The 21,066-nt window shown below is 47.4% G+C and overlaps 4 long non-coding RNA genes across 6 annotated transcripts in view; 1 reads left to right on the top strand and 3 right to left on the bottom strand.

Annotated features, from left to right (window-relative positions):
* LOC135822618 (uncharacterized) overlaps positions 1 to 7,140 on the bottom strand; it is a 44,706-nt gene extending 37,566 nt beyond the window's left edge. The window contains exon 1 of the long non-coding RNA XR_010554511.1: positions 6,790 to 7,140. This is a non-coding gene — a long non-coding RNA (uncharacterized LOC135822618). The remainder of the gene's footprint in view (positions 1 to 6,789) is intronic.
* Positions 1 to 21,066, top strand: part of LOC135822622 (uncharacterized) — a 60,178-nt gene that overhangs the window by 34,253 nt on the left and 4,859 nt on the right. Inside the window, exons 1-3 of one of the 2 annotated variants that reach the window (XR_010554518.1) lie at positions 7,338 to 7,475; positions 11,027 to 11,164; positions 11,425 to 11,513. This is a non-coding gene — a long non-coding RNA (uncharacterized LOC135822622). Of the gene's footprint in view, positions 1 to 7,337; positions 7,476 to 11,026; positions 11,165 to 11,424; positions 11,514 to 21,066 lie in introns of those variants that run through there. The other variant, XR_010554517.1, reaches the window with a different exon arrangement.
* LOC135823440 (uncharacterized) lies at positions 4,051 to 6,054 on the bottom strand. The gene is made up of 2 exons (XR_010554706.1): positions 5,372 to 6,054; positions 4,051 to 4,585 (listed from the first exon to the last, which is right to left on the bottom strand). It is a non-coding gene; the product is annotated as an uncharacterized LOC135823440 (long non-coding RNA).
* Positions 8,464 to 20,942, bottom strand: LOC135822617 (uncharacterized). 2 transcript variants are annotated; one of them, XR_010554509.1, is made up of 7 exons: positions 20,437 to 20,942; positions 18,844 to 20,030; positions 17,546 to 18,769; positions 14,469 to 16,115; positions 12,636 to 14,292; positions 10,709 to 12,204; positions 8,464 to 9,120 (listed from the first exon to the last, which is right to left on the bottom strand). It is a non-coding gene; the product is annotated as an uncharacterized LOC135822617 (long non-coding RNA). The 2 variants fall into 2 exon arrangements; XR_010554510.1 differs by having other exon boundaries at positions 10,713 to 12,204.

Raw genomic sequence — 21,066 nt, 5'->3', positions numbered from 1 at the left:
GGTCCGCCGTTTGCGCTGACCTGATCGCTTGGCTCAGATCAGTGGGGTGCTCTCGCAGCACCCGGGTCTTGACAGATGGGTGCAGTCCATTTACGAACAGCAGTCCTCGGGTCAGCTCGTCGATCTCAGGCACTTGTAGGCTTAGGCGTGAGAACTCGGTGACATAGCTCTCCAAGCTTGAGTGCTGCCTGACAGCGAAGAGATCCAGTCGTACCCGCTCTTGATGATGCAACGGACCGTACACCTTGGCAAGGGCTTCACGCAGCGCTGGCCACGTCGAGAACTCCACACCCGTATCCAACGATGCGATGAGCCATAGCTTGGCGTTGCCGCTCAGGAAGCCCGCTGCGTAATCCACCATCACCGATGAGTCGGTGATTCCCAGTGACCGAATCGCCAGCTCAATGGAGAAAGCCCACTCCTTGAACTGCGAGGGCTTGCCATCGAAGATCGGCGGCTCCTTAGCGTGCCGAGGCTTCCCGGACGAATGAGCGGGCGACACAGGGAGCGGTTGTTGTCGGTTGCTCAGACGGGTGCTGACTTGGCGACTGGCTTCACGGACCTCGCTGGCCAACCTGAATAGCAACACAGAAAGAACAAGGATCGCCACGACAATGGCGAGCTCCAAGAACACCATGTTAACCATCCTCTGCTACCAGTGTAACCGTTTGAAGGTATTCTTGGAAAAGACAATGCTTGCTCAAGGCAACACAACTGATATAGGGCACTTCGTGCCCTAAGGTGATAACGCGAGCGCTGACAGGATAGGGAAAGGTGCAAGATACAGAGCTAGAGGGCAGATAAGGTTAGCGCTAACAGGGAACTGTTACATTGTTGGTCAATAATGACGCCAAGATGCTTGTGTTTTTCAACGATGCAGAGCGGGGTTGTGGTGCCTGGAAAGGTGAAGGGACTGGTTTCTAATGAAGATAGGTCACATGAACAACTGGGGGGATACACATTACAGCAGTTTTCGAAGAGTTGGGCTGCAATTTCCATTTTTCCATCCAATGAATAACGGCATCTATGTCGGACTGTAACTTGGCACTAGCCTCGGGGAGAGTGGGTGCTGTCACAAGTAGTGCTGTATCATCAGCATACAGCGATGTGTGTTCCATTTCTGCCAGATCGTTTACATACACAAGAAAGAGAAGAGGTCCCAGGATTGATCCCTGAGGAACTTCAGACCGTACATGCCCTTTGGCAGACAGAGCAGAGCCGACACGCACCCTTTGCTGTCTGCCCGTCAGGTAATTACTGCGCCACGTGAAGCAAGTACCATGGATTCCATGGCTCGACAGCTTGTATAGGAGCCCGCGTGTCCATACTGTGTCGAAGGCCTTGCTCAGATGAAAGAAACATAGCATGCTGTAATGGCCGTTCTCATGAACAGAACACATCGATTGAACAAGTCTGAGAAGCTGCCAGGACGTAGAGTCGCCTTTTCGGAATCCAGACTGGGACGGATGCAGAACAGGAGACAGGTAAGTGTATAAGTGGTTGTACAGAATACGTTCACACAGCTTGGAGATTGTTGACAATAACAAAATCGGGCGGTAATTCGATGCATCGAGCTTACTTCCCTTGTTCTTAAAGACCGGAGTTACAATTGCGTGTTTCCAAATAACAGGGAAGGCACCAGTTGCAAAAGTGAGGTTAAAGATGAGGCTGAGAGGGTATGCAATACTGGAACAAAATAGTTTCAGGAGTTCATGAGAAATACCGTCCGCTCCCGCAGCCTTTCGGGTCTTAAGGTTGCGGATTTGCTTTGCCACAGCTAAAGGCGTGGTGGTGACATCTTGCAACGTAGGTGTGGTTCTTCCACGTGATGGAGCGTTGGGTGGCTTGAAGTCTGGCACATTCCATGAAGGATCATCTTGTGTTCCAAAACCAATAAACTGTTCGTTCAAAGCATCTGCCACATCCACAGGGTCAGAATATAGAGTACCAGCGACTGAGAGCTGAGTTCCAGTCGTCCTGCTGTTGCCTTGGGGAGATCGAAGCTTCCGGACAAACTGGAATAAACTTGGTGATGCGGGTCTTGCCGTGGATGCACTTAGGGATGAGATGTACAGTCCATGGGCAGTTCGAGACATATTTCGAGTAATGTTTCGCTCTCGTCTGTAAATAGCGAAGTTGTCAGCTGAGGGAAACTTTCGGTAAACACTACACGAATCTCGTTTTTTCTTTATCTGATGTCGGAGGGTACTGGTCAGCCAGGGGGGGGGGGGTTCATATAGATACGCTTGACAGCCGGCGGCTTCCGCCTGGGCAGAAATCTTGCACAGATGCTATGGAAGATAGAGTAAAAGTTGTCCACAAATATGTCAGGATCGCGCCTCTCCAGGCTCAAAGCTGCTGGCCAATGTATGTGGAACATGGCATTATTCATACTCGCGACAGTGTTGCTGTCTAGAGAATCCAAAGAAAAGACACTAAAATCAGGGAAATCCAGGGGAGTCGAACGAGCATCACGAGAACAAGATGTGGGCATTTCTGGGCAGGGTACAGTCCGGATGTGGCCAACAACGATAGAATGATCGGATTGACCAAGTGGTGCTGTAGCACGGAGGCAGGATATAGAGTCCGGTATATCAGAGACAATTAGGTCGAGAGCTGCCCCCGTGCCAGACAATGACTCATGTGTTGGAAAATTTACGAACTGCGTGAGAGAGAACATGCCGAAAAGACTGTGAAGCTGGCGGCCAGCGGCATCCGTGGTAGTTCCATGCCAATGACATGACTTAGCATTAAAGTCTCCCATCAACAGGATAGATGTTGTTCGGTTCTTAAGAGTACTTAGACATTGCTGGAGGGAATTGCAGAAGGTGTTGATACTTGATGGAGTAAGGGCTGGGGGTCGATATGCTGCACCAATAACCAACATCTTCACATGAGACGCCTCTGGGAAATGTTTGTTAGCAGCTGACAGGGCTCTTTCCACCCATATGGCTTCCAGGAGAGGGATACTGAGGTCAGATCGATGGGTGACCTTTGGAAACGTCCCAGACCGTACCATGATACAGACGCCGCCATATGCATGGGTGGCATCGGCAGCTGACCTATTTTCATCTGGCGGACGATCTCGGCGAAAACTGTCATATCCAGGGACCGTGAAAGACGACTGTGGAGAAAGCCATGTTTCCGTTATGGAAACAATGAGGGGTTTAACTGTGGAACAAATGTGAGCCAGCTCGGCAGTCTTGTTCTTAATGGACCTGGCATTGATGTACATGATAGGCTGTGATCCTGAGGTTGGCTGCGAATGTGGGTAAAAAGGCTGAGCTAATGGATTAAGTGTGCTGTTAATAGCAATGTTTGGGGAACAGTGAGGAAGTATCGGGGGGTTGAGGTTCATTATTGTGCAGACTGATCGACGGTTGTGTTGTCAGCTGTACTTATTCTGTCAGCCTTGAATCGCCATTCTCGATGTGTCACTCCGTCAGGCCAAAAGTCATATCCATAGCTCAGTGGTTAGAGCATCGCTAGCTACAAGCGAGGGTCCCTGGTTCGAGTCCTGGTGGTAACAGTCAATGTTTTCTTCAGACTTTCCCGTTTGTGTCTTTCCCTCAAACTAGTCAAACTATATGTTGGACTCAGTAGAGCGTCCAGCCCCTATATGATGTCCAACCCCTATATAGAGTCCATTGGTCCAAAATCCACTGTACAGAGTCCAAACTTGGAATCAACTGTGAGCTCAAAGTTTTGATGGACATCACTCCCTGTATGGAGTCCAGCCAATTGGCTTCACCCCTATATAGAGTCCATTGGTCCAAAATCAACTGTACGGAGTCCAAACTTTGAAATCAACTATAAAGAGTCTTTATATGGACAACACTCCCTGTATAAAGTCCAGCCAATTAGGCATCCCCTATCGAGTTCAAAATTAGACATAGGATCTGCTGTAAGCAGTGAATATTAACCAGAAAACTGCCTCTCCCTTTAATCCTTTACATCATTCACTTCTCAAGATAAAAAAAATATGTTTTGAGGCGCCACTGCAGCCACTTCATTACATGAAAACCCTACAAACACCATCCTCAAATCAAGTGGTCTCTTCGCAGACGCTGCAAATTACAATATCTCAATCATGTAGTGTTGCCAAATTATTGTGCACGCACACACACATGCACACACCCACACAACGCCAAGAAAATACCTAGAAAAAAACCAAGAATCGAAAGAGAATAATGGAGAGCCCAGGATTAATTATTTGTTTTCAAGTTATTGTGCGCGCGCGCGCGCGTGCGCACACACACACACACACGCAAACTTATACAACGCCAAGAAAACACCAAGAAAAGAGTAGAGACACAATACACACGCAACTCCAACAGCCATGCAAACGTCCACCCATTTACATGTAAAGTCAAGAGGGATAACAAATAATTATACGGAACGAATGCATACGGGGACGGGTACACGCACGTTAACAAGCACGTAGTAGTGTAAGAGAGTAACATAGTGCAGTGGTCAGCATAATACTAGCACATGCTGAGAGTGCAATAGCAAGCTTCACCATTGCTCGTGGCCATGCAAATGTTCAGCAGCACTCAGTTCCGCAAGCTTCTGAAGATCAGCACACCTGCAACAAATAGATAGCACAAGGATACGCTTGTTACCGTAATGATGCATGGGAGCACACAACTACCAAGTTCTCAACGAATGTGATGCTCAATGAAAATCAATCCACTCAAAGACCTGTGAACAGGTGACGGTGGGGACAATAATCTATTAGTAATACGAGGAATAAGATCGTTTGTGCACACTCAAGACGCACAGACACACCAACATACATGTAGTGTGCACAGTGTTTCACTTCACTGCAACTAAATTGAAATGAGATGATTTGAACAATCTGTACATCGTTGCTGTCAGTCAGTCTTCCCCAAGATGGAAATGCAATGATTTGTTGTCACGAGGCAGTTTCACTGACACAATGTCATGTTCGTGACATCAAAACGGTTACTTCAGGGAATACGAGTATTAGCTTGAGAAGCTTTTTCTTGTCATTGGCATACAAGCAATCCTCTAGTCCTACTACTACTAGTACACTGGCACTGCGTTTGTCGATCCCATTCTATTTGACATCATACTACAGGAAGAGTGTCGTAGAGTTCACATAATTATCACAGGGATAAAAATACATTTCTCATGAAATAAAATAATAATTGATGATAGCTAGACGATCATCATACGATTGATGCAAAGTCCTTGCAGTCCTTGAGGACTATTACGAAGTGGTTGATTACTTTTAGGGCATTCATTCAAGCAACATCAAACAAACGCGATACGCTCCTTGAAAATGGAAAAAAATTCAAGCATAACGACAGAACAGCAGACCAATCGAAACGAGTAAAAGCTTCCTTACCTCAGTCGTCGTCCTGCCATGTAGTTGGACAGCCTTTTGACACGGTGGTACAGCCAGCTCTTGTCCAGTCAAACAGGGGTATCCTTGTGGCGTCGAACGAAAGAGAGTGTCAGTGTATCTGACTCGTCAGATTGGAACTGTGCTGAACTTTTCTCTTTCTCCGCTTTCTGCTTTCATCCCTCGCTCTGATGAAACCGTTCAAACGTCTTACTGGCAGCAATGGCCAGCCAAACAGGGGATCCTTGTGGCGTCGAACGAAAGAGAGCGTCAGTGTACCTGACTCGTCAGATTTGAATGACTTTTCTCGTTCTCCAATTTCTGCTTTCATCCCGCGCACTGATGAAACGTCTTCAGAGAACCACAAGACGCTTTCCAGATTTGATTTTGAACGTCTCCTTATCCTCCTTGGTTACCTCGAGACAGATTACTGTCAGCAACTGCACAGCAGAACTGGCAGCCATGGCTGAAGTGAAGAAAGGAATGCGCTGCCACGAGGCAAGCAAAACTGAAAATGTGTTTGTTCTCTTTCGGGCACAACACACAGGACGGCGTGACTGGATAAACTGGACTTCTGGACTGTGAATAGGGGACTTGTAGAAAAAGTGTACTCCTTATAGGGGATTGCGCGGCAGGATGAAGCTGTTCAAAACTGAGTGGACTCCTGGACTCTGCGGTATAGTGGATTTTGGACCAATGGACTCTATATAGGGTGCTGGACATCATATAGTGCATGGACTCTATACTGAGTCCTACATATATAAATAAATAAATAAGACAACAGGCAGCGATTCAAAGGAACTGAGGCCACAGTTGAGTCTGAGGGACTGCATTACACTGCCATCACTCATGGCTACTAATGATCGGTAGAACTGTAATGAGTGTGAATCCATGTCAACAAGAAGCAATCGCATTGGCGTAACTAGTACATGCATGACACACTAGAGCTAGTGTGCGTTGTATAGATGACGGACAAAGCCGGTGGCAATGTACGTACACCTTTCTAAGTACTCACATGCAGACTCCACTGCAGCCATTTGCCCATTAAGCGTACCTCAACTCCAACACTAAAACATGGTTTCGCTGCAGCATATATTACTTGAAATTTTCAACTTCACTAACGTATTCAGCAGAGAGACCATGTTTGAGAGTTTTGAGTCGAGGGAGTAATGGGCAATGTATGCAGTTGGAGCTAATTCCATTGCACGGGGTTCGTAACTTCAAAGGGGACGGAGTGAAAAACAGCCATGGCCGAGAAGGAGGAAAGAAACTGAAATAGGTGCATTGCTCCCTTGACTGCGCCCCTACTGAAAATTCAACAAGGACATGCTTAGATACGGGTACACACTTGAAATAATTGTTATATTATTCCTGACTCCCCTTCTTGGATTCACCCTGGATTTGCAGCATGTAGTCCTTACCGTAATGTTTGCTGTGATCAGTCTTCATGGACTTAGCGCTTGTTTCGATGTCATTGCGGCCGCGGCTGATAGGTGCCACGTACGCTATGGCTGTCAATGCTGTAGTACTCGATCTACCTCCAGAGCCTTCTGCCTTCTTGATACTTAGTGTTTTGCTCATTTGTGTGTTCTTTGTATGATTCGCGTACTTCTCCAAAGCCTGACGGGCCTCGCGCCATGACAGATTGGAATCATGAGCATATTGGATCTCGGATGCCATGGTGAAAATTCAAACGCAATGTTCACGGTCAGTATTTGCAGATACTTGCCCTATAGGATGTGATTTTCTAGCTTCTTTGTTTCCTTTTATACCCGTGGTGTAGTGAAGTGGTTGCGGAAAGTCGGTGCTGTCCCTTCGTTGCTGCCCAAGGGATGGGCCACAGCACCAAAAAATATGTCCGGTGACGACGGCTGTGAAAATAGTGCATGACGTAACGCAACTTGAAAATCGGTGTTTTTACCACTCGAGTCTTAATGTGTTCATGCTCTCGTTTTCCTGCTGCTTTCAGGCCACCGGTCTGGCATTCTGCAACTCCTCAAGCCATGTTCGCCGTCCTTCGCTGGTGTTCTTTTGGCGTGGAATGCAGTGATAGTCTGAGCCCTGGGGCAAACATGTCTAGCAGCACCCTATCTGACGACAATGACAGGTAAGGAATGGCAACCGAGCCAGATAGTCACACTGTCATTGTGCTGATCATGCTCTGACTTCATGGCGATTGCCAGATTAGCCCAAGCCAGCATGTCGTATGCCCCATGCTTACTTTGCCCGCGCTGAAAAGCCTAGAGAGTAAATAGTTATACATAGTTGTACGGTAGACAGGTGGGCAGATGGTACGTGAGTCACTTTTTACCGACAGCATTGGCGATCGTATTACCCGTGCCAGACTTCTGCCGGATAGAAAGCAGGTATTGTTGGAGCAGCCCAGCTGGGGTAAACCACTCTTTTCCCCCTTTCTGTTCATGCGTCAAATAGGACAGTTGAATGGTTGCCGCAGGTACTGCATAGAGGCAGCTATTGGACTCTCTCCGTTCATGTGACGTGTCTAAAGACCGTACATTGGCTGTGTTCACTGATCAGCACTCCCTCTTATTCAGAGAGAAATGGTCAGTACACATGCTCGTTGACTGGCCACTGCGCATTCATGATTCAGTTCACTGTATCATTTGAATGTGAAGTGGAAGTCTGCCAACGAGCAGAGTACAGTTCCGTATTTTCCGGCGTACATAAGCCACACTGGAGTGTAAGCCGCACCCCACATTTTTTTGCCACAAATACAGACATGTACTCTATTAATCACCGTTGATTTGATCACCGTCGAATACATGTAAGCCGCATCACCATTCTTTTGGGTGAATTTTGAGTGTTGAAAGTGCGGCTTATACTCAGGAAAGCACGGAAATTTGCAAGTATTGCTGTCAGCGTTACATCCCTTCACAAATAAGGCATGTTACTTGTCCTCTGAGTTGTGGCCAATTGGTGACGGTGATGGGGAAATCACCCGGATTGTCAGGTCTGTGAAGAGAGCTATGTTAGCAGGTACGCGCCTATTCCATGCCGGGTGTTCGTAACACATGCATCCACCACTGGAATTGGTTTGTGTCTAACATTGATCACCAGCTAAATAGCACTCAGAGCTCGGTTCACAATGACTCGCTAATGAACAGAAACGAGGCAAAATACGAATGTTTAAATCACCAATGGTGTGTCATCAAGACATACACTTGGTGGACACAGCCTAATGGCGTGTGCAAGAATGTCAAAACCGTTCAAGAATGGCATAAACTCACATCAAGATGTACATCTCGCGCATGTACTGCGTTCAATACGGGTGTCCGCAATACACACCAAAGTCGTCTATATATTATCATGCTGGGGAGATGAAAGGAGACATTCTGACATAGTTACATTATAATTTTGAAAATGGACAAAATTCTGCATTTTGGGTCATGTGTCAAGGCATGCTGTAATAGAATGCTACGGATAAAACGGACTTGAGAATACATGTGTCCGTTCTCGTTAATAATTGGGCCATGAGGGGAAGCTCCCCTGAAGCCAGGGGCCAACACTGCCGCGCTCGCATCACTATGACATTGTGTACACCTATAATATCCTACAGCATGGGCTTTTTGGTGGAAGCATGTGCCCGACATTCGCAGCGAATTTCTTCTGCTGGTGTGAACAGTGCGGATCTGAAAACACAAGGTAGCCGGCACCGCTGTAGGTCGACGCGTTTGTTGAAGCGCGTCCGGAGGCATTGCTCGAGTCCGGTGCAACAATCAGCATGGGTTTGCCTAAACAAGACAGAATCACAAAGAAGTTGATGGGAGAAAGGAAAGTCAGAGACGTATAAAGAGTAGCGCTTGCCTTTAGAAGGTATTCTCTCATCCTGCCCATTTAGTAGAATTCTTCATGATGCGGGACGTGCAGCCCTTTAATCAAATCTTCACAAGTTTTGGTCTTTTCGGCGCAGAGTCGAATCATGTTAATTCAAGGAAGCTGCAGATCGTAGCTTTTAGTTGGTCAATGGTGTTTGACGTTGTGTTGTAAAACCTTTCCTCATCACTAACCTGACGGACGTTTCATCATCCGTCAGTATTTCTACAAGAGCAAAGTGATGCTTCCAGCAAAACCTTCCATGCAAGTCATAGGCGTGTAGCTCGTGTATAGTCGACGTGGTCCGGTCACCACACCGGCGAATGGCCATCATAGGTACAACAATAGTCAAATTAGGCGAAATAGCAAGTTTAAGGTTGCCGTTGGCACATGGTCACCACCCCACATAAGTGCCCTGGTACATGATCACCACCCCACATAAGTGCTCTGGTACATGGTCACCACCCCACATAAGTGCTCTGGTACATGGTCACCACACTACAGATGTGCGAGCTACACCCCTGAGATACCATCCCGTTGACCCCGCACTCCCTTTTCTGTTGGGTATGCGCATATTCAGTTGACAATATAGAGCTTTTTCAAGGACGCGGTTCCCGCCACCGCCCCGGCGATCACCCCGAGATCGTGGTGAACAGGTCGCATGTCAAAATGCATGGAAAAGTATACCAAATGTGACAGGTTCGCCTCCACCAGCCCTTGGAGCGATTCTGAAGCTTGTCCTTTTTCGCCCAAGCCATGGAAGGGCTTCCTGGCAACTGCTCTGACTCAACACGAGTGTCGGACATCAAGTGGAGCGCCATCCTACTGCTTCTTCCACCTCCACACATCCACTCGCGTACAAAGTGAACGTGAACTGGACTTCGCCTGTTCACCAGCGATTCAAATATTTCTCGCACGTGACCGAAAAAGTGACCATTGGTACAACCTTGAAAAAGCTTTACAGACACGTGGAGGATCATAGTTTCCTGGGAGGCAACAACGTATAACAGCACCCAGAAGACTACGAGTAATGACTTCCTGTATAATTTTTGGATGTACGCCTTTCACTACAGCCCTCACACCAGAGATTGCGACACTTTAGTCGAGTGTCTTATCCTAGCTCCACAGTGTGCGCACATACAGAATTCAGGAGGGCAGAAACATTCCTAAATCCACACCAAAACTGTGTCCCTTACCGAAAGAATTTGGCTTCGATTGAAGTGCACTCAGGTTTGTTTCAATATCATTTCTGCTAGAGCTGCTTGGCACGACATATGCCCTCGCTATATTCCTACTGTGAACAGGTGGTGTTTTCACGACACTGAGCAATTTACCGCTGTCGGTCATATGGCTGGTACTAACATAGCTCTCCACGGCCGATTTTGCAGAGCGTTCATGTATATTAGCAGAATGGCCATATTGGATAATGGATGCCATGGTCAATACCAAACAAAGCGTTCACACTCACAGTTAGCGATAGATAGTCTCTAGAATTATAATACTTACTAACTTCCTTCGCCTCATTTATACGCTCCGGTGTGCCGAGACCACATGCGCGATGCCATCCCGCTGCTGATGTTTGTCACTGGCGGTAGAGAGCTTGAGTGGTTAGCTGCTTGCGAAGCGCTGGAACATGGCACAATGAAGATGTGACAGTTGGTGACGTTGTTGAAAACCACCTTATGGGGCGATGGCAGAGTGGTAGGATAAGATTTTCCCGGCACTCCCCTAAGTCATCACTCTGCGTGCCACGTTTCAATGTAATGATCAGGCTTCAAGTGTGTTGTGCGTTGCTGCTGTTCTCCACTATTCGTTTCGCTGCAGAAGGTGACATCGCATAGCCCGAGGCACGCATGTCTAAGTGCAGCTCCTATCTCCGATGTCAGGTGACAGCCGCCCAGTGCCCACGGTTTCACACCCTTCGTATGGCCATGCAGTCTCAGTGTTGGCCGGCTATCCACGGTGAGCTGCCTATCCGCTACGTGATGGCATTTTCAGTAGAACTACAGGACCAAGACGTTGCACGTTTTGTGCTGGTCTGGGCACTCTGCTACTCTGAATCTAGACAGGCTGGAAGTTGGCAGATTAATCGTTTCACTTTACGGTGTACACTCGCGTGCCAATTCTCTGTAATGCTTGCCTATAAGCAGATATGAGCTTTTTAGCAGTGCCACACATAACCCTGCCTGTTTCTCTGTGTGTTGCAATGTGCATTGATACAGGTGAATGAGAGCGGTAGCAGCAGCTGCTACGATTGCTGCATCAAGCTGACATGCTTGAGGATTTGCGCGTCTGTTGTCGTTCGGGCTAGGTGAGTGCATCTTGAAACACTGCTATATTCATGCAGGAGATATTCCAATCATTCAACCTCTTGTGCGCATCATCTTTCTTCGACACTCATTTGCAAGCCAAACCTCACCATTCAACACTCACGTAATTTAGGAATAGCTTCAATTTCTCAAAACCCATTGCATGAAATTGATATGCACAACTGGTACTCATAAATTGTTATGCACACAGAACATGACCGTACTGATAAGTAGTATAATAAGTACTGCGGCCAAATTGAAGAACAACAGCTCAAGACATATAAAGCAACATGTCATCGAATTCGTGAAATAATCGAAACTCCTGGGAATAGAACTTTAGAAAGTGAAGTGAAAATAGTGAATATAAGAAATGGGTTGCGTTGATATGCGGACAAGTATGCATACTAGTGTCCAACAGTTGGAGGATTGGCCTACGTGAACTTCAGGCACTGAGTTTGATCATGCGGGAATGTTACCACGGTCTCCTTGGCGGGGCCCGGTACAGACCTACTAAGCGTGCAGCTGTTTTCAGTTGGTTGTCGTTTGGCTGCGATGCACTATCCCTTAGCGACATTAGCGTGAACCCGTCTACGCGAAGTTGGGCATACTTTTTTCCGCTTTGCTGGACATCGTAGCTTACCAGGTCAGCTCTCGGCGTGTGGTCATGCAGGATCAGAGCGATGGCATTTGCACCTGCAAGACATAGGCAGCCAACAAAGTCTAGTACATCAGTATCATACAGGTGTGTGGTGCAGAGGCATTGCAACCTATCCTTAGAGTGCTGAGTACATATTGGGGAACAGAGCGCAGTATGCCATATACACATAGGAAATGAAGGTGTTATGTGTTGTAAGTTGTAGTTTCATGGCTCGTCAACCAATCACCAGACAACATGTGCGTAGTACATCCTTCGGAGTTGATCCGTCCAGCTCAGGATGGTCTAGCCAATACAGCAAATAGACATACTGTTGACACTTGTTGGCATGGTTCTCTACATCAGCTTCAATACCCACAACATGTGAGTTGACGGACATGTGACTAAGACTGACATCGGCTGCTCTTATCTGTGCGGCCATGTCAGTGCTTTACAGAAAGGTATCTTAGCACTTAGTGAGACAACTTACCGAACGAGGTGCTTGGGTAGTTTTCAACGCCAAAAGCATCGGGGTCGATCCGGGACTCGCTGCTGGAAACGACGAAGACTTTCATCTCATTGCCACTATGATTGTGTGCAGAGACATGCCTTACGGGAAGGTTATAGAACATGAACCGATTATTTTGAAAAATTCCTTCCAATGCCTCTTTTCCCTCCTTGCGTTGGACTGACGCTGTGCACTTGAAGACAACGGCGTCGGCCATAGTTGAAATTTTGAAGGATGCAAATTACTCTTTTCTTCTACTTCGCTTGCTCATGGAAGACTTCTCATGGAGCTCCGTCTTCCTGAGCTCTTATACGAGTACTTAGGCCCTCAGCTTACATGAGAGAGAAGTTCATTGCATCAGGCCGTGCTTGCGAGAGAAGTTCATTACATCATGCCGTGCTTGCGTGACAAGTTCATTGCATCGTGCCGTGCTTCTAAAATTGTTTTGATGAGTCAGAAGACGTCTTACGTAAGTAAAGCAAATAGGTAATTTGTTTGCGGGGTCAGCCCCGAGTGTGACAACTATTGTATTGTTCGTGTATGACCATGCTTTATTATATATTGACTCAAATGAATACCATAGGGTCAGCGGTACTGGGCGAAGCCGAGATGGGAAAGTACCCGAAGACACTTCTCTTGCTTGGATGCCCACAGTTTCAACATTGTAGGTCAACCGGTTTCAAATCACCACGCGTGTGCCACGAGCCTAATAGACTACCATGCTCACCTTCTGATAGATTATTGTTCTCAGTTGTCACTATTCTGGCAGCATACCAAGACAGCAGAGATCATATCAAAGTTCCCTTCGCTCCGTCGCTGTATGTTCCTAATGTGGCAACTCTCGACCGCCTAGGACCGTGCCATATATCTTGTGCGCTGGCTGTCAATCTCTACCAACATTTTTGTATGACCTTGGTGCCCAGCGCTAGAAGATGGATTCAATTGGTTGTGCTTGGCCAACTCCAACCAAGTTTTTATAGATTCATTCCTGCTGGTGAGATACGTTTCGGAATACATTCGCGACTTCCAAATGGAAGATACACTCGACTGCAAACATTTGTGTCCGGGCTCTCCGAGCACCCTCGCATGCACCGAAATGCAAAGAGAGCACCATGTTGGATTGATTTGTCTGACTACAGAGCCTTAGTAGTGAGAAACTACTAGATCCGGAATGAAGATAACGAATGGATCTGAGTGAACAATTGAATTGACTGCAGCAGTCCAAACGAGCAAGTCTATCTAAGCTATAGCTGGCAGATACGTAAAATACGTGAAGAGAAAAAACAGGATAAGGAAAATGTTGGAGGAAATCGAAGAATGATAGATATCACAGTCACCACCATCACAATTCCTTCCATGTATACAAACCAGTGGAAAGATGGCCTACTGTGCAGGGACCAAGTCAAATGGTGCATGGATGTGCTCTAAGATCATATCTAATATCGGCCAGTAAGCCTGGCTGCGCTTTTAAGTTGACGTGATGTTGCAGGCTGAACTCTGTCTCCCCTATCCACTCCAAAGGAGAATACTTTGAAGAGCCGTCGTAGCTGTTGAAACTTTCTTCGCCGCCAGATGATGTAGCTCGCCGCCCCAGAGATTGGACTCAAACTATGCAACACAATTGCCACTGCCTCTCCACCTGTAAGCCAAGACCAACGATATACATGTATATGCATGTATGCAGGAAGACTGGTTATCAAGAAAGCGTACACACTGTACATTATCAAACACCTGCCTGTGATGACAAATAGCCATGTTTCAGCAGGATGTGCGAATGTGTGCAGGGTCTCTTCTGAGGTTTTGGACTGCACTTACCGAATGAAAACTCGGGATAGTCTTCGACGCCAGCTGCTTCAAGATCAATTCGTCCATCCAGGGCGGATACTATGAACACTCTCAATACGTTGTCATCGTAGTCAAAGTACGGGCTCCTAGAACAGGCATAGATGGCCAAACTATCTTGTAAGTATCCGTTATCTGCAAACAAGTCAGTCAACACCTGCCGTGCCTCCACATCTGAGACCGATCCAACTTTCTTGTACACTACGGCGGATGCCATTGGAAAAGTCGCAATACTGCCAAGTGAAATTTGTTTAATGGTGGTCTAGTTCGATGAAACCAGATGTGATTGTGCCAACAAAGTCTGTTTGATCCTGTTGGCCCAGTGCTGAAGCTCTCACCCGATTAAAGCGCCTTTTGAATGGTGTTCATGCCGTGTTTGCATATGAGATCCCCGAGTTAACGCCAACATGCCGCTGACCCATCTAGACTATGGCTCGCCTGGCTTCTGTGTATGACGTGCGTGAAGGAGCCCACAGTCCTGCTGAACAAGCGCACAGCTCGCCTACTTGAACATTGCCATGCATGGCGCAACCGTCGTCTGACCACTGGAATCCCCGACAGGGATGTAACTCTGCACAGCCAATGATTTGGCAGGGGTCGCCAGCGTGCTCTGTGTCAACCTTTCTGTGCATCTTATCAATTCCATCATGCTCTGTCAGCACCTCAATGCTATTTGACAGCCTTGCAGTCTTTGTGTTGGACTCTTTCTAGTTGCCAGACTCAAGGAGATCAAGGTTGACAGAAAGAGTGTAGCAGAAATGGGCAATTATGGTACGCATATTCGGGTGCCATCACTTGTTTACACGCACAGTAAAGTAGCCACACTAGCCAATGGTATTAGGGTGTGTAAGCATGTCAATACTGACCAGTGGTGTTATTACGATCCAGTGTCTGCTCCAGAGCCGGGTGAGCCGGGTAATCGACCCGGTTGGGCAGCGCTTGGACCCAATTGAAAATATAGTACCGGGTCACAGGTGACCCGGTTGGTACTTTACACGTTCGAACTTTGAAAGGACTGACTACATGGCTTGTATGTGTGACAGATCATGCAGAGGCGCGCGTCGAATACATGTGTACCCGGCTCCGACGCGGTTGAAATGGTTGCGCAAGGTACACGTGTACCCGGCTGTCCTACAATCCTAGAGCAGACACTGCCATCCCGTTCAAAGTCACATGCAGGACTATTGATGATATTGATTTTAGTACAAGAAGCATCATAGCTCAACTGAAAATGCCAGCTTGAGGTGTATACCAGTGCTGTTGCATTGTTGGGAAGACAAAGAGAACAAAACCATGTCCGAATATGTAATCTTCACACAGTTGGAAATGCAGATGTGTTACGTGCTTCAAAAGGTTACAGGGAAAACAGAGCACCCAGCTTTGCGTGGCTCGGTTATCTGCGCCATCTCCGCCTGTACAAACCAGCAAATTTGGCAGCCTCTCTAAGCTGATATCGTGTGGCAGGAGAAGTAATATCGTGTCTTGTTTTAAAAGAAAACACATTGAAAGTTTTGAAGAGACGTCGGAGATGTGGCGATCCCCTCTTTCTCCAAACGGACGCGCTAGCCAACCCGAATCGGGGGCTGGTGCTGTGAAGCACAATGGCTAGTGCCTTTCCATCTGTGATCAAAAGAGCAGTGTGTGTGTGTGCATGAGTATGTGTGTGTGTATGAGTATGTGTGCGTATGCGTGCGTGCGTGTGTGTGTGCGTGTGCGTGTGTGTGTGTATGTGCAGAAGCAAAGAAGAGCATTATTATGGAGGCTACAAAACAAACCAGGCCAGGCACAGGCAAGGGTCGTGCATTTGAAATAGAAATGCACCAAGCCAGGTAGCGCATGCATATGTGTGTGTGTGTGTGTGTATGTGTGTGTGTGTGTGTGTGTGTGTGTGTGTGTGTTTTTTTTTTTTTTTTTAACTTTCACCACCGGTGCATTCGCTCCATCTTATGTGTATCTCGGCGTCAGCAATGGGAGGAGAAAATCTCATCGGCAACGCTCCGTGCGCGCTGGGGTGACACTACACCGGTGTCAGACCTTGTTCGGCGTCGGCGGTTAGAATGGCTCGGGCACGTCGCGCGCATGCCTGCAGACCGTGCTCCCGTCCAGATTTTGTTTGGAAGGTTGAGTGGTCGTCGCCCTCCTTGTGGTCCCCGGCGGCGCTGGAAAGACGTTGTCCAGAGAGACATGAGGGCAGCTGGCGTGGATTCCTGGTTTCAGAATGCCCAAGACCGGCAGAACTGGAGGATGTTCCTTGCTGAGCCACCACCGCACACAGATGATTCGCCACCTTTGCGCTGCTTGCTGTGTGCCAGAGACTTCCGCCGCCGTAACGACATGGCCCGACACAAGTGCATTGCCCAGCGGAAGTTGCCTGTGTCACAACAGAAGGGTGCCAGGCAATGTATGAAGTGCATGCGGTGGTTGAGGAGCGCTGGAGGACTGGCTGTGCATCGCTGTCCTGTGTCCACGGATGTCCCCACTGTATCCATTCGCCATGAATCTGACTCTTTGCGATGTGATGTTTGTCGCCGCTCTTTCCGCTCTCGTTCTGGTTTGAGCCGTCATCACTGTGACCGTGCGAAACGGATGTCACGTGCAGCCAGGAACAACTGCCGTCATGAATGCGAGCATTGCGAAAGACGGTTCTCAAGGCCACAGGACTTGCAACGCCATGCCAAATATTGTTGACTTTGCGATTTCTCTCTCTTCTCTTCTCTCTTCTTGTCGTTGTCTCCCGCTTCTGGGAGCGGCGTGGCCCGATAGGGTAGCTGTACATAGTAGTAGTAGTAGTGTGTGTGTGTGTGTGGTGTGTGTGTGTATGTGTGTGTTTTGTGTAATCCCAGCACAAGTTGCTAACTTGGCTTGTTCGTTATCATCGTTTCAGCGATGGACATGTGGAAGTGGCAGTGGACGTGTGTGTGTGTCTTTTGTAGGAGTCGGGGCTAGGATACATAACTGTGACTTACAGTACATGACTGGCTGTGACTATGTTTGAGGCAGTGGACATATACCCGAGAAGCAATGCTGGCTATCTAGTCTATCAGGCTTACCGGAGGAATTTTCAGGGAAGTCTTCAACCAGAGCTGTTTCTTGGTCAAGTTTGACATCGGTCTCGGTGACAACAAATACTCTCAATACACGGTTATCCTTCTGAGGGTATGCCTTCACAGACAATGCGTGTATGCCAAGACTTCTTTCTAAGTACGGATTATCCTCAAAGAGATCGGTCAACGCCTGTCTGGCCTCCTTAACTGATACTGAGCCGACCTTTTTGTACACGACCGCAGTTGCCATCCTCGAAGTCGCCTTTTTAAAACGAGCTTACTGGATGTACTTTGCTCTTGCTGGTCTAGATCATGTAGGTAGCTTCATTTCATCTCGGTCACTCGATGCACATGCTCTTGCATTGCATTGATAATTTCTTCGAGCAGTGTGTCGAGCGAAAGCCAATGTGAACCCCAGAGCTGATGCACAACGTGCTGGTGAGCTGCAGTCAGCAAAACTCTCGAGGCTATGATGTACGTGAACTAGCCCTGCAGCATGCCTATTGCATGCGTAGCTCGCCTTTTCGCGCATTTGACACGTAGGACGCACTTTGCCCGACCGCAGAAATGCCTACAGGGACGCGGCAGATGCGCGACTGAAGGCTCTGCCATGCTAGCCCTCAGATCACGGTAGGGCAGCCTTGGAGAGTGCAGTCCCTAATCAATCCTATCTATCTCCGACAGCATCTCGATGACAAGGGACAGCTCTGCAGTAAACTTGCAGTCACGCCTGTATCTTTTTAGTCATGGAGGAGATTAGTTGAGACGGGAGTTTTCAGTCAATTTGCATGCACACACTAAGGCGAAACAGCATATCAGGCAAGTGAAGGAAAGGCATTGTGCGTGTACAAACAGAAAAAAAGAACGAATGGCAGTTGTCAATGCAAACATCTGGTCATGAATCCACGCTAGTGAGGAATAGTGCTTCACATATGCATGCATGTGGACTATAAAGAAAGCACAGAACCAATGCTATTATCCTGTGTATGATGTGAGAGTCATACCCTGCTGCTCAGAAGCACGTTCTTTAACAGCACGTAAACTGGCCGACTGACCGAGCCGCCTTCATTCTCTGGTAGCATGTTGTCTTGTATCGCTCTGTGACCGTGTAGATGTCGAAGTTGGCACGGCGCAGTCCGGAGAATTTTCTGTCTTGTGTGACGTAGCCTGATGCGAGCCCGCAACACGAGGGTACATCGTCGTCGATCACAATAGCGATGGCACGTTTGCCTGAAAAGTCATATGAACACATCCCAACTTGGTACATTTCCGAACGCCAACAGAGAATAATGCACGACTTTTACCATAGGAGTTGGCAGCATAGTTGGAGATGAGTGTGTTTTCAGTGTCTATGCGAGTCTCTGAGGAGCGTACGATGAAGACCTTCTTTGAAAGGGTGTTGTGCCAAACTGGTTCCTTTCTAAAGGCTAGATCTTCGGACATGAAGCCATTGCTATTGCAGGTCAGGAGTGCATTCATCGCCGCGCATGCTGTTGTTTCAGACAAAGCTGAGCTGTAGGAGTATTCTATTGAGGTTGCCATTTGAAACTGGGTTTGTTACTTTGTTGAGGTTGAGGAGCAAGCTACTTATAACTGTCAAGTTAGATCAAGCTAGTAAGACCACCAGGAGAACGGAGTAGCAGCCGCTTTTGTAGATTTGCCCCAGCAACACGGCTTTCCATGTCCAGCTATTCATGAAATATTCCTGTTCGCTTGTGATTTGAGTATGTCTGATACACGCACTGCACGTGAAAGTGGCTCGAAGCCAAACACACTGTCCTGCTCCACAAGCACATTCACAGATCAATGCACTGTTTGTCTACATATGCTGTCATGGCCTGATGTCCAGTGAACCCCAAGCGGCTAGACTGTCACTATTGTCCGTGTCACACACTTCGTAACAGGAGTGGGTCCAGATCAACCATCCAATAGATTCTTTACACTGAGACAGAACGATTTGATTAGGATCATGAGCTTGTTGATTGTGTGGCAGCTCTCTGTGCACCAGTGCTATGTACATGGAGTACACAAGCCAAAATAGAATGAGAAGGAATGGTAAAATTAAGTGAACTGTGCATACCCAGATAACAACAAAGAAAGAACTAAGATGGTATTAACTATAATGTCCATGCCTGTTGTTGGCAATTCAGTTGACAGACCGCCCAGTACTAACTAAAACTATTAGGAAAGGAGCCTAAAAAACACCATCAAGAAAAGATCAGCAAAATCCTCACACTGGAATGAGAGAAAAAACGCAGAAAATTTGAACCGTACATATTCTTCTGGCACGTTCATGCACAGCATCAGTATCCAGAGTTACTAGCGAAGCGTTTCTGCTGAGAGGGAGTTGCACCACTTGATCCACTTGAGTAAGCATTCGTAGCCTCATGATTGATGACGGTTTGGGCTTGCACATCACTATTTGCGCTATGGGTTACATCTCCGAACCAAGGTGTCCCAGTATCCAATAAGAGAGTTTGAACTTGCCCGCCTAAACAATAACAGAATGAATAATGAAGATGTTGTCTTCAAGAATCTTCTTGCGCCTTACGCATCGTATGGTGGATAATTATAACTAGGGTTGCAACAGGTAGGGTTTGGTCGGGTAATGAGTTCGGGTATTTCTATCCGGGTAGCACGGGTACCCTATCGGGTACTGTTTGACATAGTTTTTACAGTGAGTGTGCGCTTGTGCTACATAGAAAGTGTACAGGAAGCACATAGCCGTGCACTTTACATGCACGGTTGTAAAAATACCATACCTCAACTACCTTATCGGGTTCCCAGGAGCAAGCTGCTACCCAAATACCCACTCTAATTATGGGTAGCACGGGTTCCCTACTACCCGATGACACGCCTACTACCCAATGACACCCCCAAGACACCCGTAGACTTACTGGCGGAGTTTTCAGCCCTTTGATCAAGCTGTGCAACTTCAGGGTCCATCCGGGACGTGTCCGCGGACATAACATAAACCTGTTCACCTTGACCGTCTGGAATAGCTGAGTCATTCGCGTGGTAGACCTCTACATCATTTGGAACATAAGGATTGTGTACTGTGAAGCTTCGGGCAGCGTCCATTGCCTCCGAATTTGCAATTTCGGCACTATTGTCTACAACGTAATAAGAAGCCATTTCCTCTCAAAAAGTAGCTCGGTCTCGCTGGTTCTGATGTGGCGACAGGCACCAAAGGTCTGAATTGAGATTTACGACTCGTATGTGTTTCGCCTTTTATACCCCGAAGACAGAAGAGAAGCCTTGGTCAATGTCGCTGTGTGGACATTCCTTTCCGATTACGCTTGGTTTTGTACACTTCCACTGTCATGCATCGGTCAGGATAGAAACATGCTCTAGACATACCGTACTAGAAACAAAGATATGACTCGATCGTAGAGAGTTATTGTTATTCTTACAAGAGTCTAACCTGCATACATTCTAGCATGCACAATAATATGGAGCAGCGATATACTCGCTTTCCCTAAAGGGCGCGTATTTCAAACTATCAAACAGAGAGTTGTGTTACGTCA

Source organism: Sycon ciliatum, chromosome 8 (assembly GCF_964019385.1).
Source record: "Sycon ciliatum chromosome 8, ocSycCili1.1, whole genome shotgun sequence".
Classification (NCBI taxonomy): domain Eukaryota; kingdom Metazoa; phylum Porifera; class Calcarea; order Leucosolenida; family Sycettidae; genus Sycon; species Sycon ciliatum.
This window is presented reverse-complemented; position numbering and strand designations above follow the sequence as displayed.